The 16,607-nt window shown below is 33.5% G+C and overlaps 1 long non-coding RNA gene across 1 annotated transcript in view; it reads left to right on the top strand.

Annotated features, from left to right (window-relative positions):
• LOC106341505 overlaps positions 1 to 3,516 on the top strand; it is a 9,546-nt gene extending 6,030 nt beyond the window's left edge. Inside the window, exons 2-3 of the long non-coding RNA XR_001269662.1 lie at positions 3,188 to 3,324; positions 3,408 to 3,516. This is a non-coding gene — a long non-coding RNA (uncharacterized LOC106341505). The remainder of the gene's footprint in view (positions 1 to 3,187; positions 3,325 to 3,407) is intronic.
• Positions 3,517 to 16,607: the final 13,091 nt, after the last annotated feature.

Below are 16,607 nucleotides of genomic sequence, written 5' to 3' on the forward strand. Positions count from 1 at the left end.
CTCATTTTGCTTTATCCAGCTCTTCTCCAGCCTGTCACACGCGCCTCCTCTTCCCTTGCAACGGTCTGATCCCTTAGCTACGGGAATAGGGCTTCTCTTCTTCATCCAAAGTTACTCGGGTAACTAGTATAACTAGTATACTAGTATTACTAGGGTAACTTTGGTTTACCCTTGGTAAGTTACTCGGGTAACTAGTATTACTACGTCATGTACGGCCTCTTCATCATACTCAACTCCTCATGTCTTTCTCTTCCCATATATTGATCTCATCTCAACACTCTTTGTATGCGTTTATGGTTGTTGACTGGATTTGTTTCTTCCATTTAGTGCATTGGGTCATGGGTTAGCCAGATGCTTGAGTTGAGTTTGAAGGAAAGTGATGTTATTAGGATTGGTGGTTAAACAAGGATCTATTGGCTTGCACTGGATTCCACTGAGCCGTGCATATATGATATGAACAAACCGTTTGTTTCACCGCTCCACACATCTACAGACTACAGCTATAGAGGAGCACAAGATGAAGAGAAAATAGGTAACTATTAGAGGATATGAAGATGGTGAATCGAAAATGAAAGAGAGAAGATGAAGATCGAGAAGTTTGTTATGAGAATGTGAAAAATGTATTATTCAGCTCAAACTGTAAATGTACAAGTGGTCCAATATATATAGTAGCTGGTTAAGCTAAAGGAAACTAAACCAACCTAAACAAGATTGTAATAACTGGTTATAACTCTAATACCCCCCTTCAAGATGGAATGAATAAATGGTGAAGACCCATCTTGAGTGTCAAGTGATGAAACATAGCTGGTTGTACTGCCTTAGAGAAAATATCCGCAAGTTGATGTGCAGACTTCACATGCATGGTCTTCAAGAAACCGCTCTGTATCCGTTCACGAACCACATGACAGTCGATCACTATGTGTTTGGTGCGCTCATGATAGACGAGATTAGACGCAATATGCAATGCCGACTGATTGTCACATAACAATGTAGCAGGACCAGTAAGAGGACAATGTATATCCCGAAGTAGATAAACTAGCCAGATAAGCTCGCATGTTGTATCTGCCATCGAATGGTACTCAGCCTCTGAACTGCTGCGAGATACCATTGGTTGCTTCTTTGCACGCTAAGAGATAAAAGATTCTCCCAAGAAAACACAATAGCTAGTAGTAGACCGGCGAGAGTCAGGGCAAGACGTCCAATCAGCATCACAAAAAGATGTCAAGCTAACGGAAGAGGATGCTGAGTAGAACAAACCTTGAGCTGGATCATTCTTCAAATAATGTAAAACATGTTGAGCAGCCTTTAGATGATCCACACGAGGAGCAGACATAAATTGACTAAGTTTATGTACTGCATAAGTAATATCAGGTCGTGTGTGCGTTAAATATAGGAGCTTGCCTACAATCTCCCGAAATACTGAAGGATCAGAAAGAATATCACCCGACTTATCTGAAAGCTTCAAGTTTGGTTCCATCAGAACAGAGACAAGTTTATAGCCAAGATAACCAGCATCCTGAAGTAATTCCAAGGTATACTTGAGCTGATTAATAGAAATACTAGTCTCATTACGTGCTATCTCAAATCCAAGAAAATACTTTGCATTGCCAAGATCTCAGAGTTTGAAAGCCGTCTTCAAAGAAGTCTTAAAAGCGTCAATAGCCTCATCATTATCTCCCATAATGAGGATGTCGTCAACATAGACAGGTGAAGCAAGAAATGAAGACTCGGAACGTCGAACAAAAAGAGAATGACCCAAAGGAGCTTGGACAAATCCTTCAGATGCAATGACAGCAATAAGCTTATGGTTCCACTGTCTAGACGCCTGCTTGAGTCCATATAATGATTTCTGGAGACGACAAACAAAATTAGTAGGAGGATTGCGACCAGTTAGCTCAGTGTAGCCTTGAGGAATTGTCATGTAGATCTCCTCATCAAGATCACCATTTAGGAAAGCATTGCTGATGTCTAACTGCTGGATTGACCCATTCTTAGCAGTTGCAAGACTCAAAAGCAACCGGAAAGTGCCTAATTTGGCCACCGGAGAAAATGTATCAAGGTAATCCAGTCCCTCTAATTGAGTATACCCTTTAGTGAGAAGGCGAGACTTAGGGCGTTCAATGGTTCCATCAGAATTGAATTTTTAGGTATTAACCCATTTACCCTACAGGATGCTTCCCTAGAGGCAGCTGGCAAATGGACCAAGTACCAGTACCTTCTAGTGAATCCATTTCAGATTTCATAGCACCCTTAAACTCATCAAGTAAAATGGCCTCATGGAAGGTTTTGGGAGCAGTAACAGTGGTTATGGAAAGAAGGAAATTACGGTAAGAAGCATCAAACTTATCATATGAAAGAAAGGCCGAAATAGGGTAAGATGTAGTATGATTAGGGTGAGCAGGAAAGGATGGTGTTTGATTAAGAAGATAACAGTAGTGCTGATCAAGATAAGCAGAAGCCTAAGTTTGCCTTTTATTACGTGTGTTAGGAAAATTTTCAGGGATTGGTGATGAATCACGAGAAGAAGAGTTGGTAGTATCAGAAGAAGTGAGAGGTGAAGAAGGAACTCGGGGAGGAACAAATGTCTCCTCAAGAAATGGAGAGGAATTATCACAAAGATAAAAAAAAGGCTGGAAAAGGAGAATCAGGAACAGGTAAGGAAGAACATGTTGACCAAAGATATCATCATTAGGTGAAGGAAGGTTTTCAGAGAATGGAAAGCTAGTTTCATGAAAAACAACATTACGCGAGATAGAAACCATGTCAGTATGAAGATAAAACACTTTATAACCCTTGTATCCCTGAGGATATCCAAAAAAAACACAAAGAGATGCGCGAGGAGAAAACTTATGATGATTTTTAAGCAATGTTCAAGTAAACATAGCTCTGATACCATATTAGATGATATGAAGATGGTGAATCGAAAGTGAAAGAGAGAAGATGAAGATCGAGAAGTTTGTTATGAGAATGTAAAAAAATGTATTATTCAGCTCAAACTGTAACTGTACAAGTGGTTCAATATATATAGTAGCTGGTTAAGCTAAAGGAAACTAAACCAACATAAACCAGTATCTAATAACCGGTTATAACTCTAATATTAACCCCTAGATTTTCCTATTTTTGATTTTTAGAGGTGGGTTTTTTGTAAATTGAATGAGGTTTTGATTAATGATTGTTGAAATTATAGGTGATGACGATGGTAGTAGTAGGAAGAGAGCAAGTTAAAAAACTAAGGAGGAAGCTTCAAGGATATGTGTTCAGAGAGAGAGCAACATTTGTAATTCTGGCTTGTCTCCAAGTCCCTGGTGATGGTGATGGTGATTGGTGAGTCTTCCTTAATTTTTTTTATAATTTCCTTGCGAAATGTAGTACAGAGAGGAGGTTAATTTCTCTTATCTTCATCTCAGAACCTTTCGATATGAGGAAAGCATCTCATCTCTCTTGTCAAAGATAGATGATGAAATTTCTTCGAGATCGAAGTCTTGGCCCAAGAAGATACAGACTTTGGAAAACAATGCCGCACATGTTTTTTTTTTCTGAAAACTGTTTTGCTTTCAATTTTTATTTTCAGATTTTAAAATCAAATTCTAAATATTTTCACAAATAAAGGTATTATTAATCATACCAAATATTTTCAGATTTAACACCAAATTCTTAATATTATCACAAATAATGGTATTATTAACCATACAAAATATTTTCAGATATAACACTAAACTTTAAATATTTTCACAAATAAATATTAACCATACAAAATATTTTCATTTTGGAAAAAGTCTAGATGATAAATTTCACAAATAATGTCGAAAACAAACCAAACTAAAGCATCATGTCCATAGAATTTTCTGTGGTCTGTTAGTGGTATAGAGGTTTAATATGCTTTTTTGTATTGTAAATTTGCCACTTAGACTAATTTTCGAAGTCTTTCATATTTGAAGTAAAGTAAAAAATATTTTGTTCCATAATGATAATATTTGAAGTTAAGTTAAGTAAAAATAAAGGTATTATTAACCATACCAAATATTTTCAGATTTAACACTAACATCTAAAAATATTCACAAATAATATTAACCATACAAATATTTTCATTTTGGAAAAAGTCTAAGTGATAAATTTAAGTATGTTGAAAATAAACCAAGCTAAGCATCATGTCCATAGAATTTTCTGTGGTCTGTTACTGTTGTAGAGGTTTAATATGTTTTTCCATATTGTAAATTTTTCACTTAAGCTAATTTTCAAAGTTTTTCATATTTGAATTAAAGTAAAAAAAATATGTTGTTCCATAATAAAAATATTTGAAGAAAAGTAAAAATAAAAAATATTAGTAACCATACAAAATATTTTCAGATTTAACACTAATTTTTTTTATTTTTTCACAAATAAAAGTAACAGTACAAAAGCTATTAATTACTATACAAAATATTTTCATTTTTGAAAATGCCTAGGCCATAAATTTCAATATTTTGTAAACAAACTAAGTTAAAGCATCTTGTCCACAGAATTTTCTATGGTCTGTTAGAGGGTGTAAATGTTTAATATGTTTTTTGTATCGTAAATTTGTCACTTAGACTAATTTTCAAAGTCTTTCTCATATTTGAAATAAAGTAAAAAATATTTTGTTTTCAAAAAAGTTAAATGTTAAAAAATTAAGAAATGAGAAAACAAACCGAATTTAACATCATGTCCTTCGGTCTATTAGAGATGTATAAGTTCAATCAGTTGACACGCAGATTATAAATTTAACATTTAATTTTTAACTATTAAAACTATTAACCTTTAATTTTCAAATTTATAGAAATTTTATTGCAAATACTACTTGGGAAAAAAGATTTTATTTCAAAATCAAGTGTTAAATTTTCCAAATTGTGAAATCAAATAAATGCATCGTCTCTACTTTTTTTTTTGTATGTAATATACCTACACAGTACACATAATGTAAATTTGATACTTTAATTTTTTTTAATACCTTAGGAATTACTTTGACAGATGTACTAGTTTTAATTTTTTTTTTTTTTTTTTTTTTTTATAACTCTTGTATCTGGGCAGCCACATTCCCAACTATCCCTCCGAAAAGGGTCCAGCGCCCCAACGGAAGGGATGTTAAATCCGTTGTGACCAAGGCTCGAATTTATCTGAACTGTGACGTATAAAAGTTCTGAATTGAACAATCGTATCAAAGTATTTTGGTGTCAATAATTTTTCTGAACTTAATTAAAACTTTTGATCGCTCGTCTAGTGTTCACCTCCAAATCACTGGATACGGAAACGAGAAGAACACTAGGTGTTACAATTCACCTCACAAATCTTTTTCCCACATTCTTTGGCTGTAAATGCTCTACTAAATAGCTCTTCAATTTCTTCCACCCTTATTATATATATGAAAAAGGTGAAACTGGTCCTGATTACAGGCCTTCGACATGTTAACCAGCATCTTCGTACGCTAATTGTTCCTCGGGGTAGAGACTAAAACTGCTTAGCAAAGTATTTTTGAGTTTCTTCTTTGTTTGTTTACTGGAGCCAATTTTCTTTTAGTTTTCTATCCGTGTTTGTAACTTTGATATGCAGAGGCGGATCTACATGCACAGGAGGGGGGTCAGCTGATCCCACTAAAATATTAAAAACTAAACTTGTTACACTACTTATGTAAAGAATAAATGGTCTAATGGCGTTAGCTCTCTAGTATTGACTATTGTTTTAATCCTCAATCTATGAACTCAAAGATCTTAATAAGAATGACTCAACTCTTATTATTAGCTTAAGAAAATAACTCAAAACTTAAGCTCTCACAAAGATCTCTATAATCCCACAAGTTATGCAACACCCTTGCATCTCCTTATATATAAATCAAATTTCCTAAACTCATTAGGTATAACATAAAAGGATATCATTACTTGTACCAACGTCTTGATCCAATGTTGTTGTTGTTGGTACGAGGGTTTCTTCTTCCTTACTGTGTTCTTCTTCTGGCTCTGTTTCATCAGCTTCTCCTTGTATCCCATTGTTTCCGTAGTCTCCGAAGGTTACTTTGAACATTCCCGGCTGTTCTGTGGTCATATCAGCACCTGATACGTTCCATTCCCAACACTTGTTCTCATCAAAGCTTATGTCTCTACTCACTACCGTCCTTCGATGGGTGGGATCGAGAAGTCTGTATGCTTTTGAACCTGGTTCGGTTCCTAGGTGAACAAGTGCTCGAGAACGGTCATCAAGTTTCTTTATGTGTGCTGTGTCGACCTTCGCATAACATACGCACCCGAACACATGTATGTGTGTCACGCTAGGCTTCCTCCTTTTGTATACTTCGTATGGTGTTTGAGATGTTAGCACACGAGTTAAGATACGGTTGATGAGGTATGTCGCATGCCTCACCGCTTCTCCCCATAGATAGTTAGGCATCTTCATGTGTTTCATTAAACTTCTAGCCATCTCCATAAGCGTTATGTTCCGTCTCTCTACAACGCCGTTTTGCTGGGGCGTGTAAGGAGCGGTTAGATGCCTTACTATACCCGAAGCTTCGCATAATGTATTGAACTTTGTCGATGTAAATTATCCTCGTCTATCAGTCCTGAATGTTTTGATTGATGATCCTGTCTCACTCTCGACTTTCACCTTGAAGTTTTTAAAATTTTCGAATGCTTCTCCTTTGTCTTTCATTAGTATGAACCACATATACCGGGAGTGATCATCGATTAACACAAAATATATCGATTCTTCGCAGCAGTGGGCGGAGAGATCGGACCACATAAGTCCCCGTGCACGAGGCCTAGTACTTCTTCAGCACGATACGTGCTTGCTTGGGGGAATGGCCGTCTTGCCTGTTTCCCAAGCATGCAGGAAGAACATGTTTTCTTCTCAACCGTAATCTTTGGCATTCCGATCACTACTTCCTTTCTCACCATGGTTTTTAATGTCTCTGCTCCCAAGTGCCCTAGTCTCGCATGCCAAATCGTATAATCATCGCTGGAAGCTAGTTGTAGACATTCGGTAACCACAACCTCCATGTTTACTTTGTATAATCTATTTCTTGCCATTTTTGCTTTAGTGATCAGTATTTCATCTTTGTCATGTAGGGTTAGATAGTCTTCTTTCATCCTTACGTCACACCCGGATTCAGTTGCCTGACCGAGACTAATAATATTGCTTCGCAGTGCCGGAATGAAATATACATCAGCCAGCGTTTTATGATTTCCTCCCTTGCTTCCAAAGACAATAGACCCTTTTCCTTTTATGTCTATACGCGAATCATCACCAAATCTCACTTTCCCTGTGACAGTTTCGTCGAGTGTCTTGAAGTAGTTGCGTTTACCAGTCATGTGGTTGCTAGCACCATTGTCTAGGTACCACATGTTGTCTCCATTCGAACATACTTCAAGTTCCTTCGGCGTGATGTTCTTCTAATTTAAATAAACCACTTCATGCATCATTAGCCCTTCTGCTTCTTGAGTCTCGTCTTCTTTACGGTTTTCATATGCTTCTTGAAGTTTCAGCAAATGATCCGGACATGCTGATGCGAAGTGACCATTCTTATCACACCTGAAACAGGTGATTTTTGTCATATCAAAATCTCTGTATGATCTCCCTCGGCCACGACCCCTACCATAGAATCTTCCTCCTCTTCCTCTGTTTCATTGATTCTCCATCACGGTTTGTGTTGTTGTATGAAGGTTCCATTTTGTGTACATCAGCTTGCTCTGATCATCATTGGTTTCTTCTTCATCGTTGCATACTCTTTCTTCATAGGCTTTTAACCGACCAATAATATCTTCAAAGCTTGTCGACTTGAGATCAAGAACCTGTTCAAGAGACGCCACAATGTGTATGTATTTCTTTCTAGGAAGGCTTTGAAGAAATTTCTTAACCAACTTGGTTTCTTCAATATTCTCTCCCAATGCTGCTGATTTTGAGGCGATTTTGGATAACTTGCCTACGAAGTTATCGATTGTATCTGAATCCTTCATCTTTAATCTTTCAAACTCAGCCATTAGGGTTTGCAACCTAGCTTCCCTGACTCTACCAGCTCCCATATGTCTTGACTTAATAGCCTCCCACACCGTCTTTGCATTATCCAAATCTCCCAATTGTAGTATAAGTTTCGGGGATCGACTGGAAAATCAATGCTACCGCCATATCGTTTTTATCCAACTCTCATGATTCCTTCTTGATCACGTCCCATGCTTTGTGAACCTTGAGAAAAATTTTCATACGTATGGCCCAAACTGTGTAATTGCTTGAAGTAAGCATTGGACAGTTTATGGTTGATGATCCTCCGCCAGCTTTCGTAACCGGACCCGAACTCAAAGTTGTTATATCACTCATGGTTTGGCTCTGATACCAAAATATTGTTTTAATCCTCAATCTATGAACTCAAAGATCTTAATAAGAATGACTCAACTCTTATTATTAGCTTAAGAAAATAACTCAAAACTTAAGCTCTCACAAAGATCTCTATAATCTCACAATTATGCAACATCCTTGCATCTCTTTATATATAAATCAAATTTTCTAAACTCATTAGGTATAACATAAAAGGATGTTTCCTATTCCTTTAAACCATATGCAAATAGGATTAGGATGACTTGCTTTCTAAGCTATCTTCAAGCTTACTTCCAACATTGACCCTCCTCAGGAGAGTTCAATCCTCAATTCTGCACCCATGAACTTTTTTTTTTTACTTTTCAGTTAATTATTTTGGGCCTAAAAGCCTGATTTTGAAGTGAAACATTGGTCAAACAAAGTTTTTTATTTGTTTTACAAACTTCACCCACTTTCCATTGTTTTCTTTCTTTTGTTTTAACTTTTAACAAAAACATTTGACCTTTTTTTATTTGTTTTGTCATACTTTTGTTTCAAAACTCTATACAACAACAGTTACACATTTTTTTAAAGATTTTTTAACATTATATCTTTTGTTTTATTGAATATAATTTCCTTAAAAATTAAAACAACTGACAAATCTAATAGTTTATATAAAAGATATTTGAAATTATATTTGAATAAAATTACTTTAAATTAAATTAATTAATTATGACCCCGGTAAAATTAATTTCTGGCTCCACCACTGTTGATATGTTTAGCGAATCATAGCTTCCAGTATCCCATCTTTTCGATCTGTTGACTGAGACTCTCAATGCTTTAACTGCAGAACCGGGACATATCTTCTGGAAACTAAGGTGGTCCAAGACAAAGAGCTGAAAGCTTTAGCCGCATTATCATCCGCGTTCAGCATTGGCTGCTCTGTCAGAAGTTCTCACTGGTGAGAAGAAGAAATCACCTGATAACAGCCCAAAAATGACAAACATGGTGATCCAACAATTCAGATATAGTAAGAACAAAGACGCTATTTTCATTGTGCTACTGGTTCTGTGGTGACTTTAGTGCTTTAGCTTTGAAGACAGTGTTCTTTCTTCTTGAGAAAAAAGTTTTTTTTTTATTTTGCTAAAATTTGAAAGATATATTGCTGAGACATTTCATTTTCTTGAGAAAAAAGTTCCTTTTAGTTTTTTCTTATTGTTTTGGTTTTTCAGAAAAAAACTGTCCCCTCATGTGTTGGTTTGGTTTTGGGTTTGATTCTTCATATTATTATCATAGTGATGTTTTATTGTGATCATTGATTGGGTTTTTTTTGTAGGTCAGGGAAGTTTTGTGGTGGTGGTTAGTGAATTCTTTTATTTGGATTTCACATTATTTGATTATTAAAGATCAACGTCTACTTGTAAACTCATGAAACTTGCAATGTATCAGACTATCAGTGTTTAATTCTTGTAACAAATGAGACACGCCGTTGGAAAGATCAATTTGGTTGTCACCTACACAATCTACATATGTTTGTGACATACTTTCCTATGCGATTTGAATCATAACTATACGTAAGAATCGCATTAACCTTCATTTATGTTTAACCAAATTGTTTTCTTTATAAAACAAGAAAACTAAATTGGTAAAAGAAAAATCGTTCGCTCAACTTGTAAATTCTTGAGCTGAACATTTTATAAGAGTCGTTATTAATTTAGCATTGATCGTTTTTTGGTCAATTTTTCCGTCGTTGATCTAACCATCCGAAATAATAACAAGGGAAATTGGGCTGTATGACCATGAAAAAAGGTATAATTCATTGTCTAACCAATTTTCCTAACATTTATATACATGGTGTTATCTTTTTATAATAATATTGTGTTGCCACTTCCTCTAACCGGTGAAACCTGCATAATAATTAAAATAAAAGACAAAATCTTCGGTAGCTCTCCTTCCGTACGTTGTTTCTTTCTACTCTTTCATGTGGAATATCTGTAACCAACTATTGGCCATTTATTCCATGTAATACATCACCGCCTCTCCCATCCACACATGTAAGCTTATATATCCCACAATTGTTCTGTAAAAGTACAGATTTCATGTTTCTATTTCATCTGAAATACATAAGATGGAAAATCATCTTCTTTGGATTAGGGTTTATATTTATCTGTTGGGTTTAGTGATTACTTGATAGGGTTTAGTTTTTGGACGATTAGGATTGCCATTGGAGCCACGTTCTATGAAGCCATAGACATAGCAATATTTGAGAAAGATGGTAGATTGTCTTTAGATTGCAACTACATTTTCACCTTGTTTATTCTATATACCCTCATGTAAAATTGAAATGAATATGTCTGGCATTTTTAATTTTGAGTTTAGTTTATGGAAGATTTGAGTTTACATTGGATTAGAATTTATATTTCTGTGTAGGATATATTGATTATGGCTAGGGTTTAGTTTATGGAAGATTGAGGTTGACATTGGAACAATTATTACCACTTTCATATTGTGATATTTGGATTATGGTTTATATTCTCCTGTTTGGTTTAGTGATTTACTTGATAGAGTTTAGTTTATGGACGATTTGGATTGACATTGGGGCAAGTAGTACCACGTTCCATAGCCATATCAACATAGTCATTTCATAATTTCACTAGTATGTACTATGCTATTTATTTTGTTTCATTCTATTTGGATTTAAGGTTAATATTTTAGTAATGATTCATGTACATATTTTGATATTTGGGTTAGGATTTATAGTTTCTTTTAGGCTTTAGTGATTAGTTTTTTTGGGTTTAGTTTATGGAAGATTTGAGTTGATGTTAGGATAAACATTACCTTATTCCATATAATCATAGACATTTCAAAATTTGAACAATATATACTATGTTATTTCATTTGTTACTATTCTATTTTAATAATATTTCATAAGTACTATTTGCATATTTTGATACATGGGTTAAAGTTTATATTTCCTTTTATGGTTTAGTGATTAGTGTTTTGGATTTAGTTTATAGAAGGTTTGGGTAAACGTTGGGGTAAGCATTACCTACTTCCATGCAATCGTAAACATTTCAAAATTTGAACAATGTGTAATATGCTATTTTGTTGTTACTACTCCATTTCTAGGGTTGTGCTATACCATTTTGGTTATATGGAATGTGAACTTTGTAACTTTCAATTTTTCACATATGTTACGTACTTTGAATGCACTTTTTACTTTAAAACGTCAACTATTTTTTCTTCATTTTTACTGCATATCGTTAAAATTTAGGTGGTGAATAAATCTAAAACATGCGTTTTGTTTCCATATGCCACAAAAGTACGACGTCATCTACTCTCTTTTCTGTAACTGGAAACTTGTTAAACACAGGGATAAAACCAGACAGTTTGGGGTTTAAATGTCTGATATTGCATTATGTAAAAATCATTACCACTCACCTAATTTGTGTTCAAAATATGGCTATTACGCAAATAAACTCTAATAACAACTAATTACAAATCTCCGAATTGACGACATTTGAGTCAGCCAAATCAGCAGCCCACATGTAAATAGCCTTGCACGAACTCTCTGTTTATGCAGATGGTCCATAACGGATGAAATGACACGTGTAAGGAAGAAAAGAGTGTCAGCATAATGTAAAAATGTTACCCAAAAAAAAAAAAAAAACAAATACTTTGGTTTGTACTATTTAAGAAGTTGCTATGAAAGTGAAAGGAAATTTCAAGTTTCTTGTAATCTTTCATTGTCTGCATACTCCAATGGTCTTATATTAAAGCATACTATAGAATAAACAAACATTGCATGCATATATATTTCATCCGTTTCAGAAAGATGTATGTTTTAAGTTTTTCACACTTATTAAGAAAATATATCAAATTTTAGTTACCAACGCATTATTTTCCGTTATCAACTATTCCCCACAACTTTTAACCAATAAAATTTTAATAAACACAATTATGTTTTCGAAGTTTACAATTTGCAATCACTTTATGCATTGAAAATGTAAAACATGTATTTTTTTTAAACAATTTTTTTTTTCTAAAAAATTGATATTTTTGGAATGGAGGGAGTATTATATAATATACTAGTAATCTTGTTAATTTTAGTATGAATGGGTTATGGGTCATGTAACATTATCATAACATAAGTATTACTCTTAAGACAATTAAATTTTATTTTCGGCCAAAAACTTCATGAATCATTAAATGAATTTTATAAGTTTGTCACCCCACATTTTACCCCCAAAATGGTTTTATTGTGTGTGGGCATACAAAGAAACTTACTTCATCCATATCCTAAACAATTATTGATATGCATATTATAATAATGTTGCTGTGGCACAATATAATGTTATAAACTTAATATAACTATATAAATAATAAAACATTCAATGGAGTTTTACACCATGTAAGTGGTAAACATGAAATTTTCGTAGTTCAATGAAACGTTTATTTATAAGTTTTAAATCAATTGGACAAAGTTTTGACCATTACAGTACATAATTATATCACTAATGTACAGGCCTGACCCAGAAAAATTATGGACTAGAAGCAAAAAGAGAAAATTTGGAATTGTTTCTTGATGAAAAATGGTTGTCGGTAGTAGTCGAACTGCTCACCTCAATTTTGTAATTTTAAGCTCTAAACCAACTGCTCTAATGAAGAACTTACATAGATAAAGGCTGAAATATTATCTACCTTAAATAGTGCCAGAAGCATGTGTTTCCCCCGCTTGTACTCAGGGCCGCTACTGCTAGTGTACTATGTAGTAACCAGTGACTGCAATGAGCCGAGATTTTCAAACGAATCAAGTGAATAGATAATGAACTTTTATGTGTGTGTGTGTTATGTCATGGCTTGAACGATAACTGGTGAGATATTGAAAGAATCCGATTCCAACGATGAATCTCGTGATCGCCTTATCGGGGATGATTAGTAAGAGTTGTAGCTTTATATTTTTTGCTGTAGAATTTAATCTGTAGATTTATATATTGTAGTTTTCATTGTTGTCACTTTCTAAAGCACTATTTTTTTCTTTGAAAATAAATCTCACTACAGCCATATTTTGATTTTACAGAGATTTTTTTGATGTGAATTTTTTAAGGAAAAAATCTCGATTGATTGACATATATAGCTCTAAACTAAATTTTGGTTGTCCAAAGCAACTACAGATCATCCCTATTGTGATTGTTAAAATAATAGTTTCAATAATTGAAGAAGCAAAGACGTTTTCCAAAAAGTTTTAGTGTTAGACAAAAGTAAAAGTGGTGGACCAATAGACTTTAACCAGCTCAAAAGACCAAATAAACACATGATACTCTAAATAATTAACATTTTAGTTATGATACATGTGATATCATCATAACCTTAACTGTTTTCTTAAGGCCTCCTTCCTAGCCTAATTAATTGGCGGAGTCATAGATTAACATCATCATATGTCAATTTAAGTTCTGCTTAAAAAATAGTAATTTTAATCTTCACTATTATGCATGTATTATCTTCGGTTTCTAATTAGGTAAAGAGAAACACTATGCACGGATATTTTAGATTTTGGAAAAATATTTAAATTCTTCATTATTATTTTTTTGAAAAAAATATTTTAAATTGATTCAACCCAAAAAACGTTTTTACATTAGCTGTTGCTATATTGCTGAGATTTTAAGTTGAAAATATATACTATCTATCTATCTTGTGGCAAGCCATTTGGACATTCTCATCTCGTAAGCATGCCCTCTCATTCCATGCCCTCTCATTCCATGGAAAGAGGAGAACCGGTTTCGAATTCTTCATTATTCAATTTTTTTATACATGCTTTACAATTAACTAAACTGATTTTTCAAAAATTTAATAGGTTGAATGGTTAATAGGTGGAAACACAATTTTGAAAATAAAAAATATTAATTTAGTTGTTGTTTTGAAAATTTGAATGTAACTTTTGCTAATACATGAAACATGAAGCTCGACATGCATTTTCAGTGAATAGTAAATCACTTTATGCTCAACTATATGTATATTATATGATGTTGAGCCATGTATAACACCAAAATAAAATATTTTAAATAAAATGAGAAAATCAAACTAAAAATATATGGTTAAGTATACATATGTTCGGTTATTTTCGGATATCCATTCTGGTTCAGATATTATCCGTTTGAATTCGGATATCTAATTTTTCTTAACTCGATACCGTTCGGATATTTTGTTACTTTGGTTCGGATTTCCTTTCGGGTTGGTAAAAATGCCCATCCTTACGAGGAACAATGAGGTCTTCTTGACGCATCACGTGCTTGAAGTTGCGTCTGACTCGTCCAAGAAGCATTGGGTAAGCCCATCTCCTCAAGGTTATCAGGACGTGGTCCATGAACCCAGATAGCGAGTTTTCCTGGTCCAACTCGGGAAAGTCGAATCCCGAACCGTGAGTCAACTCATCTAAAGGGGTTTGATTCTCAACAAAGACAATATAACCACATCATTGTTCACAAAAACAGCTCTGTCATGGATGGGTTGGGTTAGTGTTTTGATTCTTCGTATTCCTATCATAGTTTTGTGGTGGAGTGGTTGGTAAATTCTTTGATGTGGATTCTCATTATTTGATTATTAATGATCAATGTCTTCATCTAAACTCATGAAAAAAATGTATCAGTGTTTGATTCTTAACTCATGAAATACTAATCTCTTGGAAAGAATATCGTTGCCACTCACCTACACAATCTACGTATGTGTGGGACTTTCCTTCTCCATTTTTTTCGAATTTTGCTCCTTTTTTTTTTGCATATATACCCACTGCATTTAAAGTCACTAGTAAGCAGTAACTACGCAAACTTAACCTTTTGAACCATACTCTACGTCAGAATCGCATTAATATCATTTATAAAAATTATCTAGGATAGTTTTTTTTTAGTTTTTGTCACAAAAATAACTTTCAATGATGAAAATAACCAAAATGTATTTTTATCCTAGGGTTTAATCTATAATTAAAGTTTAGAGTTAAAGGGTGGGGTTTTGAAGATAGAATTGCAAATTTTAAAAAATAAAAAATAAATATTTAAAATTTCAAAATAAAAAAAAGGATATTTTGGTCAGTTTCTTTTTTGAATGTTATTTTGTGACAAAAACTTAAAAATAACTATCTGAGAGAATTATCCTATTATTTATGGTTAACTAAATTTGTTTTTATAAAACAATAAAAATAAATTGATAAAAGAAATCGTTCCCTTTTTGCAACTTGTAAATTATTGAGTTGAAACTTATGGTTGTTATTTTAGCATTAATCTAAAAATCCGACATAATAACAAATAAATAAAAATCTTCCAATTGACGACATTTGAGTCAGCCAAATTAGCACACGTGAAAATCAGAAATAGCAATAGTCTTGCACGAACTCTCTGCTTACCCAAGAAGGTCCATAACGGATGATCTAGTGACACGTGTATGGCAGAAAAGAGTGTCGGTTCCTTTTTGTCCAGCTTACTCGTTTTATGCTGACAATAACAAATACTTTTGTTTGTACGATTTAAGAAGTTACTATGAAACTGAAAGGAAGTAATAAATAAGAAACACTCATTGTTTCTTTATTTACGGAGTAACATACAATTGAAAATCTCAAGTTTCTTGTAACCTTTCGTTTTCCGCATACTCTATAGTCTATAATCTATATTCTACATTAGAGCATACTATAGAATAAACAAACCTGCATGCATATAATATAGAACTCCTATTAATTTAGTAGGATACATTATCATAACCTAAGCATTACTTTTAAGAAAATCAACTTTTATCCGCCAAATCCTTCATGAATCATTAAATGAATTTTATAAGTTTGTCACCCCCACCTTATCGTTTTATTTAAATTTTCTCCTTTGTTCTCTTTTGTTGTTCATATCTTTTCACAACCTTACGCTTTTACGGTGTGTGGGAATATAAAGATATTGACTTCATCTATATCCTAAACAGTTTATATAATAATGTTGTGAGTCAATAAAAAGTTATAAGCTTAATATAACTATATAAGGGGATGTGTTGAATCTAAAATTTGAAGTAATTTGATTTTTAATGAGTTTGTAGATGATTGCAGGAGAATTAGAGAATTTAGTGTGATTTTTGTTAAAACACTTTAGAATCTCATCTAAAACAGTGAGATTTGGATTTTTATTTTTTATAACTAAAGAACTCTACTCAAACACTCTAGAAACAATTAAAGTACTCTAAAATCTCTAACTTAAATTTTGTTCAATAACAGTGGATTTCAGAGTGTTTTATGAAATGACAAGTTCAATAACATTGGATTTTAAAGTGTTTTTTTTAATTCACAT

Source organism: Brassica oleracea, chromosome C4, assembly GCF_000695525.1.
Source record: "Brassica oleracea var. oleracea cultivar TO1000 chromosome C4, BOL, whole genome shotgun sequence".
In the NCBI taxonomy this organism is placed as follows: Eukaryota; Viridiplantae; Streptophyta; class Magnoliopsida; order Brassicales; family Brassicaceae; genus Brassica; species Brassica oleracea.